Here is a 15976-nt window from a genome sequence, read left to right on the forward strand (position 1 = left end):
ATAAATTTTAGTTTTAGGGAATTATGCCCGTTAGAGTGTACTAGAGCATTCTGAATCCCTTCTGAATTTGAATCCCCTCCCGAGAATTCATGTGCATTTCCTGTCGAATTCACTACGCAGATTTAAACTTGTAATTTTCGAGTTTGTTAATAAAATAATAAGTATGTACATGCAAAGTATCGTGTTTGTCTCTAAAAAAAATATTAAATTATTAGTATTGGCCAAAGAAAATATTTTGTTCGTCGAGAAATGGATCTAAACAAATCGCATACCCCTTTTTTAAAAGGCTTCGGAGATTAACGGTTTTAATTTGAAGCAAAAAATTTGAAGTCTGTAACGCGCGTTATGATAGGCCGTTTCAAGTTTTTTTCTTTTTCTATGTTCAGCGTTTATGCGGTGGATTGGTTTTTGAGATTATGAAATTAAAAACAAACGCAAATTAAAACGGACAAATAATACAAAGCTTTGAAACGCAAACACAAGTTAACTCAAATTAAAATCAACAAATACGAATCTCCGAGATGCATTTTACTCTTTTGGGATTGACATCTCCCTTTTTTAAGTGGTATATTAATTTTTTATTTCAATAAAGTAGAAGTTTAAAACTTAGTTTTATTGCGAGGAGAGGTCCCAAATGATAATAAGAAATTCTAGAATTGTTTTCAAAATGTTGTGTTTTTCCCCTTTTGGCTTGTGTGTTTTCTCGGATAGGAACAGTGACGTAGCAGCGTTTTTGAAGGGGGGGGGGGAGGGGGGGTGCAGCCCAGAGAAAAAAATTCAACTTTCGTGGAAAAAAACTTGACAAGCAAAAGAAAAATAATAATAATAAAAAAAAAAATTCCGTTTTCCGGGTTGGGGGTTGGTATTAGGTTTCAAACTTCTTTCAGAAACCAAATCTTATTCTTACACTACTATGTTACCCTTTTTGACTTTACTCTAATAAAAGGGGGGGGGCTGGCCTATCTATGAACATTTTCAATAGTAAAAGTTTATGGTTGGAAAAAAGTAGTGGGGGCCATCACCCCCCCCCCTCCCCCCGTTGCTACGTGCCTTAGGAAGACAGGTTTTCGAATTTAGGGTGGACGCTAAACAAAGGAAAAACTTGGAATCGCCCCATCAATCAGGAATCCGCAGGTAACATCTGATAACCGGTCTCCCCTTGTGGTTTTACATAGAAAGTGAATGAGTGCAACTATTTTGGGGATTATTCTTGGTTAGTGCATTTGACATGAACCATGCAGTAAAGCGGATCCACTAGAATCAAATTTGGAGACAGGGCCGCCTTGTTATACGTAACGTACCCAGGTTTTTGACAAAAATCGGCCAAGGTGTTCTTGAGATATAGCCCAAATCCTAAAAAGTTTACACACACCGTACAAATGGCAATAGCATTAGCACTTTGAGCCTCTGTGCTCAACACTAAGAAGCAGAGGGGATTATTTAATATAATTAATGCATTTTCACTATATTATAGAACCCCACCCTTACATCAGAACATCTTACCCAGGAAGCATGAAACTCACAAATGTGATCAAAAATGTTTATGCTCATTCATTCCCCCAATAAATTTTCAAAAACTGGCCAGATATGAATCATATATATTAGATGGCCTTAAACTTGTATACTTCAAAAAAAAAAATGGACAGACATACAAGGCCCCACATTATTTTCATTTTTATAATCTAGACCTTTTGAGTTTGAGCAACTGACATTCATAAAGATATATACCACAAACAAATTCTCTTATCTTCCACACAGAAGAGTAACACTGGTATTGTTTCAATATTTCTTTTAATGGAAATATAATTAATAAATTCTAATTTAGTAGAATGTAAAAATAGACTCTTGAAAATTTCCCCAGAAACTTTGAAGCAAGAAAACTGAATACATTTTATAAACTTTTCAAAAAACATATTGAACTGTAAAGTTGCATTTTTGCACTTTTTGCCAAATAATGTACCTTGGCCAAAAATTAAGTTGATTAACTATACAGATATTAATTTCAAAGTGAGAAAGGCACCTAATTTAGCAAAGATATCTGAATTTTGGGGGAAAAAAGTTTGTGTTATTTATCCATAATAACCTATAATTGTTTCTTTGGGTATGTCTTCAGAATAAAGTCTTCATGTTGAAATAAATTTTTTGCCCAAAACAAAAGAGTTTATTGTTTGGATGTAAAACATAAAGATCAATCTTGACTGAGAATGAAATCTACAATTGTCAACCTACAAAGAGAAAATATTCCAATTAACTTAACAATACCAAAGTAAGTGTGCTTCATTAAAATCCATATCAAGTGTCTTGATCCTTTGACCATTTAAGTAAATAAGATTTTATGCATAAAAAAATGTTATTGCATCAAAATGTCATCCAAACAAACTTGATCTTTGACAAAGTTATTCTAAAATATATAAAATGAGTTTTGCCAAAGCAATCTCTTTCCATATTATTCATGTGAATTCTATGGGTTATATGTCCTTATTGCATTGCACCAAGCACACATCCACAAGAAATGAGATCAGTGGCACAGCTAAGCATCCAGGCTTCCACATCAATCCTAAAAAAAACCCAATCATCTATCATCTTTAGTCTAACTAACATTTTGAATTCAAATGAAGGATTTATATATTTGTATCAGCTTGTATGTCACCTTCGTATATAGTAACTATTGATACTTTTCATACAATATGTACAAGTAATTAATGAAAAAATACAAGTCATAAATCATGCATGGATCCAGGGGGAGTTTAGAACACCCCCTCCTCCCCTGGAGTGTTCAAATTTATCAACTTTGTATAGTTAGATAGTCATTTTTTTTAGAGGCTTTTCTAGTAGGTGTGCCTCCCCTGGAAAAAATTTCTGGGTCCATGCATAATGCATGTAAATGAAGCAAAAAAAATATTCATAGAATAAATGCCATTGTTATCTCCATCTTGCTACTTTATAGCTGATTTTATTTTATACTCTTGAAGCCTTCACATTCTCTTAGCAAATATCCTGTCTTTTATTCCAAAAAATATTGCTTTCAGATGTATAAGTTTGATTGCTATTAATATATATACTTATTACATAACAAAGGTCAAAGTAAAAAAAAAAAGGTTCATTGGTCACAATGCCCACCTGCATGTTTGTGGCCCTTAATGTTCATCAGCAGATTCTTTTTAAGATATAATCTCATGTAAAATCTAAATTGATCACTATCTGCAGTCCAAGCCTATTCCCGGAGGTTAAGATTTGAACAAACTTGAATCTACACTATCAGTGGATGCTTCCAAATACATATGTCTGATCATGGCTTTACAGTTCCTGAGAAGAAGATTTATAAAGATTATATATATATATATATATATATATATATATATATATATATATATATATATATATATATATATATATATATATATATATATATATATATATATATATATATATATAACTTTCATTGGCCATTATAGTGGTCACATCCTAACTTGGGAGTCATAATTTGAACAAACTTGAATCTACATTATGTTTGGAAGCTTTCATATAATTTTCATTTTTTTTTCTGGTCCAGTAGTTCTTGAAAAGATTTTTAAATGACCTCACCCAATTTTTACTTTTTCTTAGTTATCTCCCCTTGGAAGAATTTGTGTAACCCTTTATTTGATCAAACTTTAATTTACTTCACACAGTCACAATCTGTACCAAATTTAATTTAAATTGGTCAAGTGATTGTTGGGAAGGGGAGGAATTTGGGAAAAAAGTTATAGATGACAACGACAGACCATGGAAAAATTTTGATCAGAAAAGTTCACTTGAGCCTTTGGCTCAGGTGAGTTAATAATGGCTGAGTTGTGAATCGCTGTGTTTTGCTTGCATGTCTCTGGTCTTAGTCTTTAGTTGTTTTGTAAAAAAGGCCCCTTATACCTAAATCTAAACAAAAGATGTTTGTGAAACACTTATGCCCCCCCCCCCAGGATATACATAATGCTACAGGGTGCACAAGCCTTTATTATGGGCAGTATACATTATGGGCAGTGTACATGGAAATGAAATTGACCTTTTGAACTTAAAATCAATAGGGGTCATCTACCAGTACTATCTGAGATGCATCAAAGAGAAATAGTCTTCTACTTCACATCTTTGGCAAAAACATGTTTCTCATGATATATCAGTAATTTATTTGTTCAACCTTTGCAGAGATAATGAACAGAAAGCTAAGTCCAAGGGGCATAACTCTGTCAACAATTGCTCGATCGTACCCAAAACAGAACCTGACCTAGATATTCATATGATAAATCTGTATACCAAATTTCATTTCAGTAGGTGCAACCTTGCGAAGAAAATGAACGGAAACTGTTGGTGGACCGACAGACAGACAGATTGACCGACCGACCGACCAAAAGACAGTAGCAAAGCAATATGCTCCCCCTTCTTCAAAGGGGGGCATAATAAATGTACAAACCTTTGAACTTGAAATTGGTAAACTATACCTGTTTAGCTATTTTATGGGTGTCCTATCAAGACTGCCCTCTTCTGGAATCAGTTGTTGGTACAAATTAGGTTTTAACCAATATTTGGAGTTTACCTTGACCTAAATGGTGCTTTTCGATCTTGGAATAAGAAGAAACAATACATGATTAGCAATACAAATAGAAAATTGTATGATTATCATCTTGTTACTTTATATATGTAAATTAAATTTTTTTTTGAAATTCAATGCAAGTTGTTAACTTCATTACAAACATTATTTGTTATATCTGCTAAGTTCAGAATGTGATTTAAAGACAAGGGCAATGAAAATCAATTCACTATAAGCATCAATTCATTGTAAGCATGTTCACATTAACCGTGTTTTACTGTACTGACCTTTGGACTTGAAACTGGTGCATTAATTCATCATCTTTTATCTCGCAAATCCAATACACAGAGTGGTTTCTTTCAAGCTGACATCAGTCTTGGCCTTTGATCTTTGACCTTGACATTGGAAAACATAAAATATATCTGTTCAAGTAATTCCATTATGTATGATTGCTGGTTTCCTTTTCGTTAAAAGAAACCGAAAGTATATATAGACAATTATAAATTTGAAATGCTTGTAAATGAAGTGTACCACTTTCAGCTGCACATTCCTAATTCTGCAAAATGGTTTTCCATACTCATAGTCCCCAGTCAGCTGAGCATGCGTCAATCTAAAATACTATTAATAGTTAATACATTTTTAATATACATGCATTAGTCATATATATATATATATATATATATATATATATATATATATATATATATATATATATATATATATATATATATATATATATATATATATATATATATATATATATATGTGTGTGTGTGTGTGTGTGTGTGTGTGTGTGTGTGTGTGTGTGTGTGTGTCTACAAATAGTATAAAAGAATACATGTACATGTATATTTAAATTTTCAAGAAACTATATTTTTTTTTTCAATACAAGAAGTTGCATAAACATTGTTTGCTACTAATTACCTTTTTTTAAATTAATATGAATACATGTATTAAAAGCATCTTTTCATAAAAAGACATAATTAAAATTCAAGTTTAATGTATTTGCCCAAAATTACAAGAAGTAAAAGAAAACCTACCTATACATATCTATCACCAGTCTTGGCCGGTATGGATCTGCAGTTTAATATGTTGATGGTTCAGTACACACAAATTACTGGTACGTGGTACTAAAAAGAAAAAAAAAATGTACATAAATGATACGTTTAATTTAAATTGCAAAAATATAATGCAGTAGGTGTTGTAATTTATCTGAATAGAGCAGGATGAAGCCCCCCTTCCAATTTAGCCCCAGAGTTCTATAATTGAATGAAAGTATTAAGCAAATTTCTCTTGAATGTATTGTAAAACAACTTGATTCTAAATGCAAATGAAATAACATATGTCTTCATGTTCTTAACTGCATAGAAAATTAAAGAGCCATTTATCTTAATTGTATAACAAATGTGTCGATAGACAAAATTCGAATTTCCTCGATGAAAATTGCAGAATGTCTTCGATTGTTGGAATGCTGTTCATATGATTTATTCGATCAAAGAACCATTACGTAAAATACATGTTTAGAACAGCAAACTAAGCTATTCATAAAGATTTATGAGGGAAAAATCACCTGAACTTACCTTACTTGTTAGCTGAGACGAACGGGGAGGCTGGAAACCCAATACACATTTTAGCGGTTTTTCGGTGTTAGGGAAGCGCTTACATATCATCATACTAAAGCGAATTATGACTGCGTTTGGAAGTCACATATCCTGGCGCAATGCAATCTTGACTGCGTTTGAAGAAATACATCCTGACTTGGCCAGGATTGACGCTTGAATAAATCATGACTGCGTTTGGAAGTCATACATCTTGGCGCAATGTTATCCTGACTAGGCCAGGATTGACGCTTGAAGAATCTTGCCTGCGTTTGAAGAAATACATCCTGACTTGGCCAGGATTGACGCTTGAAGAAATCTTGGCTGCGTTTGGAAGTAATATATCCTGGCGCAATGCAATCCTGGCCGACCAAGATAGGATGGTCATATGTTGTCAATCCTGACTTGGTCAACATTGAATCATGACCCGACCAAGATAGGATGACCATGTTATCAATCCTGACTTGGTCAAGATTAAATCACGACCTGGCCAAGATAGGATGGTCATGTTTTCTTGACTTGGCCAGGATAGGATGGTCATGTTATCAATCCTGACTTGGTCAAGATAGCATGGCCATGTTATAAATCTTGACTTGGCCAAGATAGGATGGCCATGTTATATGATGACCGCGGGCAAGATAGGATGGCCATGTTATCAATTCTGACTTGGCCAAGATAACATGACCATGTTATCAGTCCTGACTTGGCCAAGATAGCATGGCCATGTTATATGATGACCGCGGCCAAGATAGAATGGCCATGTTATCAATCCTGACTTGGCCAAGATAGCATGGCCATGTTATATAAATCTTGACTTGGCCAAGATAGGATGGCCATGTTATATGATGACCGGCCAAGATAGGATGGCCATGTTATCAATCCTGACTTGGCCAAGATAGCATGGCCATGTTATAAATCTTGACTTGGCCAAGATAGGTTGGTCATGTTATCAATCCTGACTTGGTCAAGATGATGAAAATCATGGCTTGGTATTGTTTGAAATCTTGACATGGTCATGATTACCATCCTGACTGGCCAGGATTGATTTACGATGAAATATATAGAACATGACATGGGGGTCCCCTATGGCTTTCCATAAGTTGTGATATTTACGGCTGAAGACAGGTTTATACCCAAAATGCAAAGGCGTATGACGATGGACGGGGAATGGCGTAAAATAGGGTTTCATATTGCAAGAAATCGGGATTTTGGCAGTAAAGGGGGTAGCATTATAACATTGTAAGATTATCGTCTTAATCAGTCTTTTATTTTTTTTTCATAATCCGACATTTTAGTGCTCAGCATTAGTCCAGACTCTCATAATTTTTCGTCTAAAGATTCAAAAGAAAAAAAATAAGTGTAGTCTTTTATCATCAAATCAAACACACAACATCCGACGCAAGAAAAAGTAACTTAGTACAAGTATATTTAGATTGTAAAGCATGTGTTAATTTACATACCATTATTGCTAAAAAAAAATCTAAACCATTGTGTCAGTAATTTTTGATTTTTTTTTTTTTTTTTTTTTTTCAAATTGAAACAGACTTCAAAAGAAAAAAATTGAACTTTATATTCTAAAGGAAACTCTAGACTGCAAAGAGGAAAGGCTGGCAAACCGTAGATGACAGGTGCATAATAAAAATTCGCTGAAAAAAAAAAAGAAAAAAAAAGTTAAAAGAAATAATATTAAAAAGGCAGGATGACTTGTTAATGATCTCTGCTGTGGACAAATACAGTTAAGTTAAGTACTAACAAATAAAAATATATGTCACAATGAATATGTATTTAAGGAAAATTGTTTTCCTATAAGCGTTTCCGATTGTAACATAGATACATGTAACATGCAGAATGTATAAATAAACTTTTATTGGCACAATAAATTGTTTTATATACAAAATTTTGTATTTATATTCATTATCCCTTAAATGCTTCCTTGTTCCTTAGTTATCCCGTTTGGGATCCCCAGCTTATTTGATTGACCAATCAGAAACAATTTGTATTGTTTTCATTGTTTTGTAATCGCCATCACGATTGAGAGCTTCAATTTTTGCAACAACGTCCTCTACTTCTCCAACACCCAATTTATTTACATCTCATACTTGTTTGAATTTTGTACAACACATTGCTACTGTATTTAATGCTCTTTTGTGCACCACCTTTTTTGCTCTTTTTTTTTTTTTTTTTTTTTTTTTTTTTTTTACAATTATGATTTGTAAGATTTATTGTTAGTTATTGTAGTTAGCTTTCTTGAAGCTGTATTGGCTGGGATTTCTATAATATGACTAGTCGTCATGTTCTCTGATTGAATCTAGTCAGATTTAAACATTGTTTGCTTGTCTTTCTATCCCAGCCAATTAAATATTTGTATGTGTTTTATATTTTGTCTGTTTTCGTCATTTATTTGATTAAATGACATTTTCACTCATGTAACGTTGTTTCTCATATTTTATAATATATGCAATTTAGCAAAAAACGAGCCTGTTTTCTGATTTCAGTTGTACATAGCAAAAAGTTGTGGATATAAAAACAATTATATGGTAAAAATGTCGATACCACCTTTAAAAAAAGTTCCTGTGTACCTCTTATTGGGCGGATTGTCCATATATAAAAGGCTCAAGGACTCTTTTTGTCACGGAATGCTATTTATAAAATATGTTTAGCGACAGCACAGATGTTTTACATTTGGAAACAACAGATCACTTATTGACAACGTGCACTGTTTTTAAAACATTTTACGTCATCTATTCTATTTACAGGCCTTCTTCTTATGAATATTGCAAATTTTGTGTAATGGTACCCTACTTCTATTTTAGAGCCATTTGGCATATGGGGAGTGATTGAGAGCGTAGCTTTTCGTCAATTGTTTTCAAAACCAATGGACACGATGCGATATCTATACATTTGTTTAACTGTAAGTACCCTGTCTAATCTACTAAATTTGGTGAGCATTAAAATTGAAAAAAAAAAAAAAAATACGTAGTATTAATCTATTTCATAATGGTGGCAAAGGTACATTATAAATAACTCATTTTATTATGCAGACATTCTAACATATAATCCAGGATAAATAGATAAAAAAATGAAATTCATGTCTTTTTCGAAATATTGTTCCCTTATTACTAGATGTTGCATCAAAAACTTCCTTTCACATTTATTTCAGAATGTTCTTCAAGAAAAAAAAAATACAAAAATGTTAAGATAAATTCCTTTACTAGCATGACATAGTCATTACAAAAACATACTTAAAATTAACCACCATGTGACAGAATGTAAAACAATTATTTGTACTATAATTATATACTACTTTTATAGGACTTCGCGTTTGCACACTGTTTGTACTCTTTCAATGTCCTATTACACTATGGAATTCGCCTTTCCCTTAACAAAAACTTGCGCTATCGCTTTAAAAACAAATCACCAATTCTAAACTTGAGTGTATAGTCCGTATGGGTTTATAACAGGAATTAAAAAATACAAATCCTACCTACCAAACATAGAAGATGTCAATATCCTATCCTTAAACAAGAAATAAAAATGCATTCCAATTTTAAAGTGACCATGACTAATTCTTGATGTGTATATATCAAAGGAAAGAAAACTATATCTCCTACAGATACATGTAACACCTGTTGTTAACATTTTCGTTTTCATAACGTATTTGATCTACTCCTCCTAAGGTCTTTATTTTACTTCAACTAACACAAGGAAGAAGAGATATGGAAAAAAATGCAGAATCGCCAAATAAATATTAAAACAAATTCTCTCTCTCTCTCTCTCTCATTGAATTTTTATTAAACAGTTCAGATTAAATTTTAAAAGTTTATTTAAATGAGATTGTTCTTCTCTTGATAGGCTCCTTTAGTGGGAAAAAATAATATCACTAAGGAATATCCTTGATACACCCTTTCTCTACTCAGGAATAAGCGTTAAGATTTTTATAGTTCAGTCTTTTTTTTATTTTCAGTTTAAGAAGCCTCACCTGTTTATTCGTATGTTTGTAGAAAGAAGTAACCCATTGTTAGAGTATCTTCCAGTGCCACTCACAAGGCGCTCCTTTTCTCAAATAAATAAAAGAAAGTAAGAAAATAAGTGTTCTCACTCTTTCATTTTAATGAATTACTTCAAAAATTAAATTCAAAAAGCAAAAAGTAAATGTTATAATGTATTTATTTTGTAATGTAATATTGTAATAATGTAATAATGATTAAAACAACTAATGATTTCAATAAAACTCTTGCCATGGTTTCAGCGATCATATCAAGGACAAACTATACGAGGGTTATCCTGCGAAATTTTAGACAAGTTGTCTAGCATGAAAATTAATCAACATCGCGCTCCATTTTTTTCCTCTTCATTATCACAATAATTACTCAACATACCTACCATTTTTTCTATATTGATATATTGCAAATAGGTAAAATATGACATTTTATTTTATATATGGTATAACCTTATGGCCCACGAATGATAACGTAAACATGTACTTGCAGCGTTACTTGTTTTGATGATCAATCTAAAAAAAATGGATAAGTCTGCACTGATAGGCCTACACGGATTTCAATTAAGCATGCATTGACTAATCGGTCACACACATGGGGCTTCCTAAAGTTTCTCATCAGTGTAATTTTACAATATTGAACTAAACGGGAGTAAAGAAGCAATCTTGCAAACAGTTTTCTGACATTTGCTTTGATAGCGTCTTTATTTACTGCCAGTAGCCGTTTTACTCATGTATGATTTGGTCTATCGTCAAATATTATGAATTAAATTTTTCGCTTTAAAGTGATTTTTTATATATATGTCGCAATGTCACTCCATCAAGATGTTAACTTCAAGTTTGGGGGGGGGGGGAGGGGTTGGGGTGTCAGGTCCCTCTGGGATCTTTTTACTCATTTTGGGACACAACGATTTTGTGGTTGCATGCTGCGTGTTTTGACCTGAAATTTACACTTCAGTCCCAGTCTCCATGTCCCGTACTGATATTTGAACTCGCCCGTAAGTACTTGTATCGACTGTTTCACAATTGCTCTAACCACTGTGCAACGTATACCATCATTTATACTGTGATGGAACACAGCAATCTTGCCAATAACCATAATCATGTAGAATTATCTGCAGTTTATGGCAATAACAAAATCCCCTGAAGTTAATTTTAAAAAAAAATCAACATTAAAAAGTAATGTAAAAGAGAGGTTTTTAGCTTTAGATATACACGCAATAGAGGAACTGAAATGATTGATTGATTTTTTTTTTGTGTTATTTCAGTAAAAATGTTATGTTCACAGACCTTGCTATAATGAGAGGAGGCCCATCTTTCACCGCATGATTGATTATGTGAAAGGATGTGTAATGTAATCATATCTTTAACTATGTTTCTATTAACTATCCAAAATTAAAAGGTCAGTGTTATAATTCATATAAATACTCAAATAATTAAAAGGTCAATGTTATAATTTATATAATAACTCATGTATCAAATGCATTTATATAGAAGGTCACCTATATATACATGTAAGCATAAATATTACAGATAATTATTAATTACTTTCATACAATAGACAATTGATCTACGTTACACCATACATTTTGAGTATTACCCTATTGAAATATACATGTACCATAGCCAGAGAGAAAAAACTGGATGATTATTGTTTGATCCAAATCCGTGTAACCAAAACAATACCGCTGTAACTGTGATTTTTTTATTTAAAGTATAATTAAACAAATAGTATTCTCTGATATATAAAACAAATAAAATGAGAAAATACACATGATGCCACCTCTGATGTTTGGAGGTCCGTGTTTGCTCTGCTCCTATTTTGTATTGTTTAATGGAATTTTGAGCTTGGATACTGTTCGTTATCTCCATATATTTCATACAAATAAAAACATTTTAAGTTTATATCATAAAATAACAATCAAGTATGATTTTTTTTAATTTTTTTATTTTTTATTATATTTTTTTTTTTTCTATTTATTCATTTATTTTTTTTTTGGTCGACCCCCAACACAATAATTAATTTGAAAATACCAACCAATTCCACTATATTTCAGCTGTATCACTTTTTGGTATTCCATAATCCCAATAACACTGCTCTTGGAATTAAAGAATTACCTCTTATGTTACCTACTTTCACTAATCTGAAGACATCTGATTTACAAAGACGTTCTAAATAAAACTTATTTTACTTAAAATGCATCATTAAAACTTTTACGTCCAGTTTCGCCTTTTGACGGCTTTTCAACATCACAAATATTTAACTGTTGGTGTTTTGTAAATAAATGCAATCGCAGATTTAACGCATTTAATTGATTTCCGAAAAACACAGGGGGGTAGGTCTTTTTGACACTTTCCCACGATTGCCGCGAGTATAAAAGAGGGGCGCACGTGGCGAATTCCTCCTCTTACTCAATAGCTACTTCAGGGTTCTGCACTAGTAATAATTGTTTAAAAAAATTGGGGCTGGGAATTATATCAGTTTAGCCCTGTTGACAAAGGGCAGTGCTGAACTGCAGCAGTTTGCTGCTGGGAGTAATTTTGTATTAAATAAAAAGGGTGAGCTTGAGGCTACGCCTAAAGTCTTAAACAAAAAAAAAAAAAAAAAAAAAAAATACAACCATCGATAGATGGACAGATGCATTTCTTATATTTTTGCATATTTACATTCAAAGACATCTAGGGAGGGCAGCTGGACTGGTGCAGTATATGTTTGTTATTCGCGAGAAATTATGACGAGAAATTTAGAGTGCGGCGAGCAATTTCTTAACGAAGTTGGTCAACATTGAATTCGGATATATGGTTACGCTTGATCGCTGTCCCGCCCAGACCAGAATCTAGCCTCGCTGAAGCGCATGCGCCAACCCAACTTGGTGTCTGCTTTAGTTACAATAGGGACCGTTGCAACACAGCCAATTGCAGATATGCGCATTTATGTTCCATTTGTAAGGGAAAGCATCCGAAATCGAGTTGTCCTAAAAATGAAACTTTTCGTATCTCAAAGGCTTCAAACAGCACCGCTGCAGAAACTTTAAATTAGCAATCTCCCCTATAAACAGTTCAGCTTAAAAAAAAAATCCCTTACAAATTATCCGAATTTGGAAATAGCGAAAGAACTCATGAATGGTTTTCAATTTGGTTTTCGATTGCATTTTCATGGTCCTCGGGAAAAAACAGAGGCACCTAATTTGCTCTCATTTTATAAACATGCAGATGTTGCTAGAAATAATATCAAAAAAGAAATTGCTGAAGGATGGATGGCCGGTCCATTTAAATCGCGACCAATGTCAAATTTGCGGGTTTCGCCACTGGGAGTAGTGTCCAAGAAAGCGGAAGGAGAATTCAGGGTAATTCACCATCTCTCCTACCCTACCCATAACTCCGTCAATGAATTTATTGACGAAGCGCTTTGTTCTGTCAATTACACAAAATTTGACGAGGCCATTAGCATGGTTCAACGTCTAGGGCGCGGATCGTTCCTAGCCAAATCGGATATCAAAAGTGCTTTTAGATTAATGTCCATTTGGCCTGGTGATTTTGAGCTTCTGGGTTTCAAATTCGATGGCTGTTATTATTTTGACAAATGCTTACCCTTTGCTTGTTCGATATCCTGTTCTATATTCGAGAAATTTTCTTCGTTCTTGGAGTGGCTAGTGCGCGAGCGCGCCACCTCTAGAGAAGTCTTACATTATTTAGACGATTTCTTGTTCGGTGGTCATACGGCAGACAAGTGTCTAATGAGCGTGGATACCTTCATACGTGTGTGCAAAAATTAGGGATTCCAATAACATGGGCAAAAAGCGAGGGTCCACAACAAGTTATTACTTTTCTTGGGCTAGAAATTGATACCCAAAAAATGCAGGTCAGGTTACCGGAAGAAAAAGTTTACGAAATCAGCATGATTATTGAAGGCATATTGAAGAAATCGAAAAACCAACTTGAAATCCATTCAATCTTTAATAGGATATTTAATTTTTGCCTGCAGAGCAATTCCTCCTGGTCGCACTTTCTGCAGGCGGCTGTCAAATGCAACGAGTGGGTTATTTTAACCCTATCATCATTTAAGAGTAACAAAAGAGATAAAAGCGGATTTGCTTGTATGGCTGGAATTTTTTGAATTTAAAAAAATTAAAACATTTAAAGCGGCAGGTGTATGACGCAGTTAGCCTTAATTTTTTATATGATTAAAAGATGAAAAAATTGTCACAACCAAAAAAAAAAAAAAAAAAAAAAAAAAAAAAAAAAAAAATCAAGAAACTTTCGTTTGAATTCTTTCCCGTCCTGTTACCATGGTTGTTATGTACACAGGGGAAAACAAAGCATGGAAGCAAGTTAGCGGGTAGCGATTCAGATTCCGACATTTTTATACTGCGACTTTGAATAAAGAAGATGGAATAGAAGAAAATGGTATTTTGTCAGACAGAGATGCCTTCACTGATTTGCAAGAAACTCGTTCGTCTGTATAAACCAGAATGAGTTGGACAGTGCAACCCCTCCAATAACACATTCCTTTTATATCACAGGTTCAAATATATCACAGTATTATTTACAGAACTGTAAAACAAAACTTTCTTGGGAATTGTGCTATCTATTATAAATATATTTATACATGTACCAAGTGTCAAAGAAAAGTCATTTGTATGCAAGTGTAAGTTTAATATGTCACCTTTGAACTAAATATATGTGTTCTTTGTGAAAATTGGATTCAATGCATAAAATTAAGTACGGCGATAATCATCATCTCAAGCCACAGTCCAAAGTCCGCTTATAGCTTCCAGATTGGAAGTGTAACTTGTTTTGTGGTTAGAAAGACACCAGTTTTGCACTAGAAAAAGCGAAGTGTGCATCACCTCAACAAATTTTACAAAACATGTATTTTACTTTAGATTACAAAGCATATACGGTGTGTCCCTAAAAAACGCTTGGTGAAATTGCTTCGCATGAGCCTTCACTAATATTACCTCCTTAAAAAAATAAATAACAATTAAACAGCTACATGTACCCTGGGCAGAGAACATGATCGAGAGCGCAACCCAAACTGGACACAACCAGATGCAGACACCTAGTTTTTATTGGAGGGGAGGGGGATTCACACGAGAAAAATCTTTTTGGTATTTATTTAGTAAGGAAATTTTCATTCAAAGCCTGTTAATTTGCCCACTCTATTTCTTTTCATCCTACACGTAATAACTTCCCTTTCCTTTTTTTACTTTTCAGTCCCACCCACCCCCGCGACATACGCACACACATTTAAGATGATAGTAAATGGAGATAAAGGATTATACGCGGGTATGTTAAGGAAGCATATAAGTCAATTCTCTGGAAATTTAGACTTTTTAAAGAAAATTAAGTTTGATAATTTACCAAAACCGCTGATAAATGTAAACTATTATTATCTATTGCATAAAGATAAAAGAGTGTCTAACGCAAAGACGTGCACCACCACCACGGCATCACGTGACTTCTATTAATAGCGAAATTTTCCTTAGTAAAAAAGCTAACAGAACAACAATACCCCGAAGTGTAATAATTTCTTTGAATAAATAATATAGTTGGAAAACATCTATTTTGCCTAAAAAGTGCTGCTAGAATCCCACTGTCCCGTCAGTAAAATAATAATTCCACACATTCGCACGAAACCTTACCCGATGTTTTGAATTTTATACATATTAACCGAGATTTTTTCCTAAAACCATGCTTAACTCGGGATTCTAGCAGCACTTTCCAAGTATTTTAGGAGGCAAACTTTCCATCTGTACAAATCTTATGTTTTGAAATATACAGCTTATTGTTGTTCTGCTGCATTATTTTTGTCACAAA

The 15976-nt window shown here is 33.3% G+C and overlaps 1 long non-coding RNA gene across 2 annotated transcripts; it reads right to left on the reverse strand.

The window, feature by feature from the left end:
* Positions 1–4566: 4566 nt before the first annotated feature.
* LOC133198011 (uncharacterized) lies at positions 4567–5678 on the reverse strand. 2 transcript variants are annotated; one of them, XR_009722484.1, is made up of 4 exons: positions 5602–5678; positions 5093–5171; positions 4849–4956; positions 4567–4592 (listed from the first exon to the last, which is right to left on the reverse strand). It is a non-coding gene; the product is annotated as an uncharacterized LOC133198011 (long non-coding RNA). The 2 variants fall into 2 exon arrangements; XR_009722485.1 differs by having other exon boundaries at positions 5093–5179.
* Between the last annotated feature and the right edge of the window lie 10298 nt (positions 5679–15976).

The sequence above is a fragment of the Saccostrea echinata genome, unplaced genomic scaffold (genome assembly GCF_033153115.1).
Source record: "Saccostrea echinata isolate AGI-Se365-2 ecotype Australia unplaced genomic scaffold, CSIRO_AGI_Sech_v1 ptg000032l, whole genome shotgun sequence".
Classification (NCBI taxonomy): Eukaryota; Metazoa; Mollusca; class Bivalvia; order Ostreida; family Ostreidae; genus Saccostrea; species Saccostrea echinata.